Here is a 13,381-nt window from a genome sequence, read left to right as displayed (position 1 = left end):
TCCTCAATAGGACACCCATAGCACAAAAGTTAATAACTAGAATCAACAAATGGGACTTACTCAAACTAAAAAGTTTTTTTCTCAGCAAAAGAAACAATAAGAGAGGTAAATAGGGAGCCTACATCCTGGGAACAAATCTTTACTCCTCACACTTCAGATAGAGCCCTAATATCCAGAGTATACAAAGAACTCAAAAAATTAGACAATAAGATAACAAACAACCCAATCCACAAATGGGCCAAGGACCTGAACAGACACTTCTTAGAGGAGGACATATAATCAATCAACAAGTACATGAAAAAATGCTCACCATCTCTAGCAGTCAGAGAAATGCAAATCAAAACCACCCTAAGATACCATCTCACTCCAGTAAGATTGGCAGCCATTATGAAGTCAAACAACAACAAGTGCTGGCGAGGATGTGGGGAAAGGGTACACTTGTACATTGCTGGTGGGACTGCAAATTGGTGAAGCCAATTTGGAAAGCAGTATGGAGATTTCTTGGAAAGCTTGGAATGGAACCACCATTTGACCCAGCTATTCCCCTTCTCGGTCTATTCCCTAAAGACCTAAAAAGAGCATGCTACAGGGACACTGCTACATGGATGTTCATAGCAGCACAATTCACAATAGCAAGACTGTGGAACCAACCTAGATGCCCTTCAATAGACGAATGGATAAAAAAATGTGGCATTTATACACAATGGAGTATTACTCCGCATTAAAAAATGACAAAATCATAGAATTTGCAGGGAAATGGATGGCATTAGAGCAGATTATGCTAAGTGAAGCTAGCCAATCCCTAAAAACCAAATGCCAAATATCTTCTTTGATATAAGGAGAGTAACCAAGAACAGAGTAGGGACAAAGAGCATGAGAAGAAGATTAACATTAAACAGGGATGAGAGGTGGGAGGGAAAGGGAGAGAGAAGGTAAATTGCATGGAAATGGAAGGAGATCCTCAGGGTTATACAAAATTACATACAAGAGGAAGTGAGGGGAAAGGGAAAAATAATACAAGGGGGAGAAATGAATGACAGTAGAGGGGGTAGAGAGAGAAGAGGAGAGGGAAGGGGAGGGGAGAGGGGATAGTAGAGGATAGGAAAGGCAGTAGAATACAACAGACACTAGTATGGTAATATGTAAATCAATGGATGTGTAACTGATGTGATTCTGCAATCTGTAAATGGGGTAAAAATGGGAGTTCATAACCCACTTGAATCAAAATGTGAAATATGATATATCAAGAACTATGTAATGTTTTGAACAACCAACAATAAAAAATTAAAAATAAATAAATAAATAAAATCATACTTCCTAAATTGTGGCATTTATATTGTATAACAATAGGAAATCACTTCCATATTCCAGTTGACATTTTCTTCTTTAGTGTGGTTTACATTGCATTGTTGTTAATTACTTACTAGTCTCTAGAGATGTGCTTGTCATTAAATAAACAAGCTTGTCTGAAGCACAAAGTGTTATGAAAATTAAAAGAAAGGCATTTTGGCCCTGATTGCAGATGACATAAAAATCCTAAAGACTACACAATACATGCACATGCACATACACGCAACTGTTGGAACTATTTAAAACGATTCTGGATACAAAATGAACATAAAAAAATTTGGATAATAGAGAAATATCTGAAAAATAAATTAGAAGAGAACTTCTATTTATAATACCTGCAAAGCTAAAATAACTAGGAATACATTTAACCAAGGAGCTGAAAAATCTCTACAATGAAAATTATGAAATATTGATGAAAGTTGTTGAAGATAATATCTGAAAAGGTTGGATGTGTATTCCTAAAATGGCTATATGACCCAAAGTAATTTATGGATTTAATATAATTCCTGTCAAAATACCAATAACACTCTTCATAGAAAAGGAAAAGAAAAAACAAACTCCTGAATTTTATATGGAACCACAAAAGACTCCCAGTAGCCATAAGGATCAATAACCAGAATGTATAAAGAACTCATAGAATTATACTGCAAAAAAAAAAAAAAAAACAATCAGATAACAAAATGAACAAAAGTTTGGAGTAGACAGCTCTCAAAGGATGACATACAAATGGTCAACAGATAAATGAAAAAGTGCTCAAATAAGCAGGGAAATGAAAATGGAAGATTCCAGGATACATCACCTCATCCCAGTTAGTCATTATAAAAACCAATATGGGGCTCCTCAAAATATTAGAAATAGAACTTTCATCTAAACCAGAAATCCCACCATGGGGTATATATTCAAAGGAAATGAAATTTGTATGTGAAAAAGACATTTGTATTCCTATGTTTCTTGGAGCAGCATTTATACTAGCTAAGATGTGGAATCAACATGTGTGCACATTAGCTTACGAATGAATGAAAAAAAAGTGGTACTATACAGAATAGAATGTTATTCAGTCATAAAAATAATTATATTCTATCATTTGTGGAAGTATGTGTGAATCTGAAAGATAGTATGTTAAGTGAAATGAAAGAAGCAGAGACAGAAAAATGGAAATAGCTGTCTATGGACTGAGACACCTAAAACCATATTCCCCACCAAAAATATTTCCTCGTCTAAAATTATTCTTCTCAGGTTGTATTAGGGTTCTCTGGAGGAAAAGAATCAACAGAAAGTATAATTATAAAAAGTGGATTTATCAGGTTGGCTTACATGACCAGAAGTTGGATAGTACACAGTGGCCATCTGAATACTGGAGAGCTGGAAAAACCAGTAGTTATGTAATCCAATAGGCTGAAACCCCAGAACAAGATGGATCTAGAATGCTACCTTAGTCCAAAACTGAATGCTTCTGGCGAATCACTAGCAAAATCTATTTGCAAGATTGAGAAAGCAAGAGTCAAATGTCATCAAATGATCCTGGCAGCTATCAAAGACCTGTTCAAGAAAATTTGAGCTTGCATCTGCTGCTGTTTCTTTGTTCTTCCAGCTTTTATTACATCCAAGCCACCATCCTATTGGACAGTGCTGCCCATGCTTGAGGAGGGTTTCCACTTCAGCTGGCCATCTCACATGATGGTCATTCCTAAACACACCCTCATTGACACACCCAGAAGCCTCTTAATCATCAACATCTCTTACTTCAATCAAGCTGACAATTGAACTTAAATATTACAAAAGTCTTTCAGTCATATCAGAGAAAAAACTGACTAAAACAAACAGAAAGAAAGTGGTGGCATATGCTACTACATGGATGAAATTTGAAAATGATAAGCTAAATAGAAGATGCTGGTTACACAATAATTCAATATATAATAATATTCTATTTATTTATTTATCATTGAATATTTATAATTTAAATGAATCTTAAGTAATGCCAAAACTTAAAAATTGTACACACTTATGAAGTATTATTTGATTGCATGTATATGATGTGTGATGTGTAACTCAGGTTAAGCGTATTTATCTTTTCAAATATTTATTATTACTTTTTGGTTGAAAGCATACACAATTTTTTCCTCTAGTTATCTGAAATATATAGTATGTTATTGTTATTGATGCTGAGCATAAACATACAATAAGTCCCTACTCTATTTATATTAAACATCCAGAAAAACAAACACATATAGGTAGAAAGCAGTTTACAGACAGGTGCAAGCTGGTGAATTGTAGTTTTAATTTTCTTTTGGAGGTGACAAAATATTTCAAAATTAGATAAGGGATAGTATTGGAAAATAATCCCTATATTATGCATTTCAATATGGTGCATTTTGTACTGTGTGAATGAAATACCAACAAGAGTATGATGAAAAGGGATATCCTCACATTAGGAAAAAAATTCACTTACACTTATCTATGATGGCTGATGTCTCTGCATAATCTTCAGGGTACTATGGAGAACATGAGGACTATTTGGTTGTTGATATATCCAGCAGCATATCAATAAATTTGTCACTCAATTTCTCTATGGAAAAATATGGAAATATTATATATTTCGTTAGTTCTGAATATTTGCTTACTTCAGTCAGTTTCTTTCTATAAAATAAGTAGATAATACCTGATATCATTGATATTACTAAAAACAATCTCTTCTGGCAAATAGTTAAATAATAATTCCAGATAACAAGACACAATTATTTATGGAAAGGATAATCATTTGACTTGTATCTCTGAAATTGTCAAAAACATGTTTTAATTGACACTTTATTTAGCCTGTGAGAATTTGAGAGCAAAGATTAAGTTTATGCATTGTTTCTTTATTAGCTTCTTACAAAGATGCTAATACATCATAGTACTCAAAATATATTTGTTAAATATGTAATCAAATATAAATAAACATATCAATTTGAATTCCAGTAATCAAAGAATAATATATTGAAGTTGTTATAGAATGGAAAAGTATCAGTTTTTTGCCTTAGAGAACATTATAATACATATAATCAGCAGATACACTGATTTTTAATGAATATATGCACATTAATATTAATTTGCACATAAATATCTATATATATGATTGTGTATTATTTACTCAATATAATCACATATTTCTTTTTAAACTTATTCATAAGTTATTATTACATTTTCTGAATTTCATGTGTGTGTAGATAGAATTTTTGCATTTCTACAATGTCTTCCAATTTCATCTGGAAAGCTAAAACTGTCACCAGTATTTGATCAACTCTGAAATTTGAACTTAGAGATACAACTCATTACTGTATATGTAGGGACATTTTTTCTAGAACATATTCTTTATAGTGGATAGCTTGTGACTTTGATTATTAGAGAAAAATATTAATAATAAAATGTTGTACAGGCAAATGGATAGGAGCATGTTTCATAATACTGCCTCTTTCCCAGAGCAACACTGGGTTTCTCTCCAAGAGTCAATGGAGTGTAAAAGTCTCAGAGACAGCTTTAAAAATAAATCTATTGTGACAATTTCTGTTTGTGATACCATGCTATGCCTCTCTAGGATGTTACCCCCTTGAAGAAGACTGAATAAAGTGTATGTGGAATTCTGTCTATACTATTTTCATATTTGAATGTTCATTTATAATTATCTTAAAACAAAAATTTTATAAAATAAACCAACATTATGGAAGAAATTCTTGTATTGTCGTTGAGCATTAAATAATGTGTATTCTGGTTCTAACATTATAATTAGTAAAAGGATAAATTTGTTTAACTCTTTCCAACTCAATATTTTAAAACATATTTCATCTAAGAAGATATTCTTACAACATTTATAGCAATTATAACATACTTTTCAAAACACTGCCTGAGAAGTTATCTAGCTTAAACAAGCAGTTTTAATTGCAGAATTTTCATCATTATTTATAGGTTTTCTTATTCTTTTTACTGTAATTTGATTATTATACATTCTGAAACTTAAGATACATATGGCTTTTCTCAGGAAAAGCTGAAGCTTCATTTTTTAATCTATTCAGAAAAAGGGTAACTCTATTTCTCATAAGTCCCCAATGCTTAAATAAGGTAGTTCTTGCTTGTAGTCTGGTTTTACACTCTTGTATGTCATAAGGGTATGATGTCAATAACTAGGGTGATATCCAATAGGAGATTATAGATATTTCCAAGTCCATTAAGGTACAAATTGATTTTCTTTTTTTAAAAATTTTTATTGTTGGTTGTTCAAAACATTACATAGTTCTTGATATATCATATTTCACACTTTGATTCAAGTGGGTTATGAACTCCTATTTTTACCCCGTATACAGATTGCAGAATCACATCAGTTACACAAATTGATTTTCAAAACAGGTAAAAATAAATGTTCCATTTAGACCTTTCTCTTTATCTAGCCCTTAACAAGAAATAGTAAAAGTTTTTTTTTTTAAATCAATGAATATGATTAACTATCTGAAAAAATACAGAGCTAAATTAATAGAATATTATTTATATTATTTAATGCACACAGTGAAATATATACCTGGGAAAAAGAGTTTCAGTGTATAATTATGAGTAAGTGAATTAAGCTATGGAAAGAAAGACAAGTACTACATTATCATAGTTTTATGGGGAAAGTATGAAAAGTTGATGTCATAATAGTTGAGAGCACATTGGTGATAATCAAAGGCTTAAAGGAAGAGGGGGAAGGATGGAGAGAGGTTGGTGCTAAGTAATGATCTGATAGCAGCAGGAAGTTCTGGGGTGCTACTACACAGTAAAGTGACAAAAAATAACAAAATGAATATTTTCCAATTCCTAAAAGAAAGTATACTGGATGTTTTCTCCATGAAGAAATAATAAAGGTTTGAGGAGAAACATTTGCCTAATTGACTTAAATATTAAGTGATGCATATATGTATTGAAACATTACATAGTACCCAGTTAATATGTACAATTTTATGATTTTATACACTAATTAAAAATTTAATTTGAATTTTCAAAAAGAGATGATAAAAGAAAATAAAGATATGTTCTAAAAGTTTTTATGTATAATTTATGCTAACAGCTAATAAATATTAATTCATGAATTAATAATAACTTTTGTTATTAATAATCAAGAAATATTAGTTATTTCCCCCCTTCAATTCAATTTAATTTATGTTTTTGAGTGTATATCCCTCTGGTATATGGGAAAAAATAAACCTTGAGGGGCTCCTCCTTTTTCAGGATTTGCTCTCATGAGCATGGGGAGGACTTGAATCACACCTTTCCTTTGATTCTACATCTCTCAAAGCACACATTATTATAAAGCTAACATTTGTTTATAATTATTATATCTATGTATCGTTCAATCTCTGTGGGTATATTGTTATGACAGGGATTATTATTACCTATTTTTGTTTTTCTTCTTTTCTTATTTTGATACCAGAGATTGAATCCAGGAATGCTTAATCACTGAGCCACATCCTCAGCTCTTTTTATATTTTATTTGAGACAGGGTCTCGCTAAATTGCTTAGGTCCTTGCTAAATTGCTGAGGCCACCTCAGCCTCTTGAACTGCTAGAATTACAGGCCTGCACCACCGCACCCAACTCCTAGCTAAATTTTCATTTATAATTTAATTATAATTGATAAATCTTTGGTCAAATTACATCACATAACAAAAATAACATAAGGATTCCCAATGAAGGAAGAAGAATAAATAATTTGATAATGAACACAGAGTCTTTTAAAGTACTGAGTAACTGTACAGTTTTGGTGTGCAGATATTTTCCAAAAAATTAAATGTTTGATACAGAGGAATGATACTATTTGAACATATATAGGGGACATCATTATATTTGAAATTTAAAATTTAATGCAGCAATGTTTTTTTTTTTTTTTTTTTTTTTTGGCAGTGGAAGGTATACTGGGGATTGAACTCAGGGCACTCAGCCACTGAGTCACATCCCCAGCACTATTTTGTATTTTATTTAGATACAGGGTCTCACTGAGTTGCTTAGCACCTCAGTGTTGCTGAGGCTGACTTTAAAATCAGGATCCTCCTGTCTCAGCCTCCTGAGCTGCTGGGATTAGAGGCGTGTGCCAGGACACCCAGCTGCAACAATGTTTTTATCCAATAATGAAAAGCAAGCTACCTGACGTAATTTACCTAACTAAAACCTGGGTTAGAAAGGGTTGAGAAACAATAAGATAACAAATAACCCAATCAATAAATTGGCTAAAGTACTGAACAGACACTTAACAGAAGAAGAAATACAATCGTTCAATAAACATGAAAAAATGTTCAGTATCTCTAGCAATTAGAGAAATTCAAATCAAACCTAAACTAAGATTTCTTCTCACTCCTGTCAGAATGGCAATCCCACAGGAAACAATAAATGTTGGTGAGAATGTGGGGAAAAAGGTACACTCACCCATTGCTGGTGGGACTGAAACTTGGTGCAATTACTATGGAAAGCAGTTTGGAGATTCCTCAGAAAACTGAGAATGGCACAGCTATCCCACACCTTGGTTTATACTCAAAGGACTTAAAATCAACATACTACAGCAATGCAGCCATGTCAATGTTCATAGCAGATAGCAGATCAATTCACAATAGCTAAACTATGGAGCCAACCTAAGTGTCCTTCAATAGATGAACAGATAAAGAAAATGTGAGATAGATATATATATATATATATATATATATATATATATATATATATATATATATTTTTTTTTTTTTTCCAATGGAATATTACTCAGCTTTAAAGAAGAATGAAATTATGGCATTTGCCAGTAAATGGATGGAACTAGAGAATATAACGCTAAGCAAAATAAGCCAATCCCCCCAAAACAAAGACCTGATGTTTTCTCTAAAACGGGGATGCTAATTCACAATAAGGTGTGGTGGCAACTAGAAAAGAATAGTGTTACCTTAGATTAGGTAGAAGAAAGGGAGGGGCTAGAGGAAGAGATGTGAGGATAGGAAAAATAGTAATATAAAACCTACATTATTACTTTATGTATATATGTGACTGCATGACCAATGTGATTCTACAATCTGTACACTCACAAGAAAGACAAATTATATCAAAGTGCATAAATGTATTCTACTGTCATGTATAACTAATTAAAACAAATTTAAAATTTTTAAGAAAGAATATAATGCTTCTAAAAAGAGATTTTTTTCTTTTTAAAAGTGTTTTTATTAATATATTTCCACATTATACTGAGGTTTATTTTGACATAATCATACATACATGCATGGGATATAATTCATTCCACTTCTGTTCCCAGTGCTTCTTTTTTCGTGTTCATTCTCCAATCTTTTTATTATTATACGTATTTGTTTATACATAGCATGCAGATTCATTTTGACATAATTTAAAAAGCATGGAATATAATTTGCTCAAACTTGGTTTCCAGTATTTTTCCTTTCTCTCCCTTGTTCCCTATCCCTGTTTCCTTCCCGCTACTCTACTATTCTTTCTGTTACTTACTTTCCCTTTTTTTTTTCATTTTAGTTAGTTTCTTGTGGATATGCATGATGTTGAGATTTGCTGTGGTATAATAATGTATGTATATAAGAAAGATAGGTTAGGTTCATTCCTCTGGTCTTCCCTTCTCTTGTCCATTTTCCCTCTCCCTCATTCCCCTTCATTTAGGCCACCAGACTTCCTTCTTTTTTGATGCCATCTTCTTACCCTTTTCCCATTCTGTCTCTTCTCTCTCTCTCTCTCTTCTCTCTCTCTCTCTGTCTCTTTCTCTCTGTTTCTCTCTCTCTCTTTTCCCTCCTTATATTGGACTTACTTCCATATATCAGAGACAACATTCAACCTTTACTTTTCCGAGTCTGGCTTATTTCATTTATCATGATAGTCTCCAGTTCAATGCAGATACCTACAAATGTCATGATTTTTTTTCTTTTTGTGTCCGTGTGATAGTCAACTGTGTATAAATACCACATTTTCTTTATCCATTCAGCTGTTGAAAGGGTACCTAGTTTGGTTCCATAGCTTGGCTATTGTGAATTTTGACCCTATACATAACTATGTGTCTGTGTCACTCTAGTGTGATGATTTTACATCTTTTGGATACACACTGAGTAATAGGATAGCTGAATCTCATGGTGGTCCCATTGCTACCCCCCTTTTTTTTGAGTAATCTCCATACTAATTTCCAGAATAATTACACTAATCTGCAGTTTTACCAACAATGTGTAAGTGTACATTTTCCCCCATATCCTCACCAACACTTATTAGTATTTGAGTCTTTGATAATAGCTCTTCTGAGTAGTGTGAGATGACATCTCTAAGTACTTTTGATTTGCATTTGCTCAATTGCTAGAGATGTTGAGCATGTTTTTGAGTAATCATTGACCAATCGTATTTCTTTTTTTGAGCAGTATCTGTTTAGGTTTTTTTTTTTGCCCATTTATTAATTGGGTTATTTGTTATTTGGGTGTCAAGTTATTTGAATTATGAATATATTCTAAATATTCCCTATCTGAGGAACAGGTGGCAAAGAACTTCTGTGGTTCTGTAGGTTCTCTCTTTCTGTAATTATTTTTTTTCTTTTTCTGTGAAGAAGCTTGTTAATATGATGCAATCCTACTTACTAATTTTTGGTTTTATTTCTTACACTTTTGGAGTCTTCTAAAGAAATCAGTTCCTAGGCCAACCCACTAGTGTGTCGGACAATATATTTTTCTAGTAGTGGCAGACTTTCGTCCTAATTCATAGGTATTTAACATATTTGCCGTAGAATTTTGTGGAAGGTGAGAACTAGAGGTCAAGTTTTATTCTTCTACATGTATTTTCCCAGTTTTCTCAGCATCATTTACTAAAAAAGTCTATATTTTTTCTCCAACCAATGTTTTTGGCATCTTTGTCTAGAATCAGATAATTGTATTAATGTGGGTTTATTTCTGTGTGTTATATTCTATTCCATTGGTCTTAGTGTCTGTTTTGTTGCCTGTAACATGCTGTTTGTTACTAGAAATCTGTGGTGTATTTTGAGGTCTGGTATTGTGACATCTCCAGTGTTTCTATTTTTGCTCCTGATTACTTTAGCTATTCTGTCTCTTATTTTTTAATAAATTTCAGAATTTCCTTTTAATGTTCTGTGATGAATGTCTTGGTAATTTCATGGTAATTGTATTGAATCTGTATAATGCTTTTGGTAGTATGGTCATTTCAATAATATTGATTCTGCCTATGTACAAATACGTGATGTCTTTCCATTTTCTCAGGTCTTTTTCAATTTTGTTCTGCAGTGTTCTATAGTTTTCTTGTAGAAGTCATTGATATGTTTCATTAAATTAATTCCCAAGTATTTTTTGAAGTTATTGTGAATGAAGTACTTTTCTTAATTTTTTTTCAGAAGGTTTTTTCTAGAGTATAGGAAAGCAATTAATTTATATGTATGGATCTTGTGTCTTGCTACTTTACTAAAATTGTTTATCAGCTCTAGAAGTCTCCTGATAAGGTGTTTTTGTCTTCTAAATATAAAATAATCTCTCATATTCTTGAATAGGCAGAATTAATATTGCCAAAATGGTCATAGTACCAAAATTGCTATACAGATTTAATGCAATTCCTATGACATTTTTCATAGAAATAGAAAAAGCAATCATAACAACTATTTGGAAAAATAGGAAGCTGAAAATAACCAAAGCAATCCTTAGTGAGAAAAGTGATGCAGGAGGTATCACAATACCAGAACTTAAATTATTCTACAGAGCTATAGAGTAACAAAAGCAGCATGGTATCGGCACTAAAACAGATGTGAAGACCAATGGTATAAAATAGAAAGCACAGAGATAAACCCATATAAATACAATTATTTCATACTAGACAAAGGTGCCAGAAACACACATTGGAGAAAAGATACCTCTTCAACAAATGATGCTAGGAAAACTGAAAATTCGAATGTAGCAAAATGAAACTAAAACTCTATATCTCATTCTGCACAGAACTCAACTTAAAGTGGATCAAGGTCCTAGGCATTATTATACCAGAGAGCCTGCACTTACTAGAAGTAAAAATAGGCCCAAATCTATATCATGTCAGCTTAGGAACCAAATTCCTCAACAAGACTTCTAAAACACAAGATGCAAAATCAAGAATCAATTGAAGTGATTCTATCAAAATAAAAAGCTACTTCACAGAAAAGAAAACAAAGGAAACACGAATGTGAACAGAGAGCCTACAGAATTGGAGAAAATCTTTGCTACCTACACCTCAGAGCCTTAATATCCAGGATATATAAAGAACTCAAAAAATGTAACACCAAAGAAGCAAATAACCCAATTAATAAATGGGCATAGGAACTGCACAGGCACTTCACAAAGAAATATTACTGGACAAAAATATATGAAAAAATGTTCAACATCTCTAGTATTTAGAGAACTGCAAATAAAAACTACACAGAGATTCTATCTCACTCCAGTAAGAATGGCAATTATCAAGAATACAAAAAAACAAATCTTACGCACACTCATACATTGCTGGTGGAACTTCAAATTGATGCAATCACTCTCGAAAGCAGTATGGAGATTCCTCGGAAATCTTGAAATTTTGAAATGAAATCACTGTTTGACCCAGCTACCCAGTTCTGAGTATATGCCCCAAGGACTTAAAATCAGCATACTATACTGATGCTGCCAAATTAGTGTTTATAGAAGCTAAATTCACAATAGTAAGCTATGTAGAAGCTCAATTAACAATAGCTAAGCTATGAAACTGATCTATATGCCCTTCAACAGATGAATGAATGAAGAAAATGTGGTACATGTACACAAGGCAATGTTACACAGTGATAAAGAAGAATGAGATTATGGCATTTGCTGGTAAATGGTTGGAAGTGGAGACTATCATGCTGAGCAAAATAAGACAATCCCAAATATTCCAAGCCCAAATATTCTCTCTGATATGTGAATGCTCACTCACAATAAGTGGACTGTGGGGGAAGGGAGGAATAGAAGTTCATTGGGGGCGACCCAGGCTAATGACAGGCATCTCCCAGGGGACCAGCTCTGCACCAAGATGGTGGAAGATAAAGACAAGGAAGGGTCTCATTGAGTTGCTTAGGGCCTTGCTAAATTGCTAAGGCTGGCTTTGAACTCGTGATCCTCCTGCCTCAGCCTTCCCAGATGCCGGGATTACAGAGTTAGCACTAGCAGAATTTCACAAAAAAATCAAAGAAGCATTTGAAGTGTTTGACCATGAGTGGAATAATACAGTGGATGTGAAAGAAATTGGGACAATTATCAGGTCATTAGGATGCTGCCCTAGTGAAGGAGAGCTACATGATCTGCTTGCAGAGGAGGGATGTGAAGTTTGGTGGATATCTGTTAGTCTTCTCCTTTCAAAGAGATTTGTAGAAGAAGAAGAACCCACTGGATATATTAGATATGAAAAATTTCCTCCAGTGATGACCAAAGTACACTGGAAAGAAGGTATAGACCAGTTCCAGAAGATGTCCTTCTTCGAGCTTTTGAGGTTTTAGATTCTGCTAAATGTGGGTTTCTTACTAAGGAAGAACTCATCATATATATGACTGAAGAAGGTGAGCCTTTCTCCCAAGAAGAAATGGAAGAAATGTTGCCTGTTGCAATGGATCCAGACTCAAATTCAATTAATTACAGGGAGTATATAACAATGATGGTGATAGATGAAAATTAAATGTTTTAAACTCTTAATTTCTAATTGAAAATGTCTTGTCCTTGTTAATTTTGCATTTTATTTTGTAATTCATTTATCTGATATCAATGCCTGTGACATGATTATTTCAACATATTTTGTTTTCTAAAGATGATCATAACAAAAATTCTTTTTTAGTACTGGGAATGGAATCCACTGAGCTTCATCCCTAACTCTTTTTATATTTTTCACCAACAGGCTGGTCTCAAACTTGAAATTGTCCTGCCTCAGACTCCTGAGTAGCTGGGATCATAGGTGTGCCCTGCTCACCTGGATGATTGTAACAATTTTAAACAGACTTATGGGATGACATACAACTAATTACTTAAATACTA

At 33.0% G+C, this 13,381-nt stretch overlaps 1 pseudogene; it reads left to right on the top strand.

Annotated features, from left to right (window-relative positions):
• The window catches only part of LOC114086860 (dynein regulatory complex protein 8 pseudogene), a 30,584-nt pseudogene extending 17,556 nt beyond the window's left edge, over positions 1–13,028 (top strand).
• The last annotated feature ends 353 nt before the right edge of the window (positions 13,029–13,381 follow it).

Source organism: Marmota flaviventris, chromosome 6 (assembly GCF_047511675.1).
Source record: "Marmota flaviventris isolate mMarFla1 chromosome 6, mMarFla1.hap1, whole genome shotgun sequence".
Lineage (NCBI taxonomy): Eukaryota > Metazoa > Chordata > Mammalia > Rodentia > Sciuridae > Marmota > Marmota flaviventris.
The sequence above is the reverse complement of the archived record's forward strand: the minus strand, read 5'-3'. Positions and strand labels throughout refer to the sequence as shown.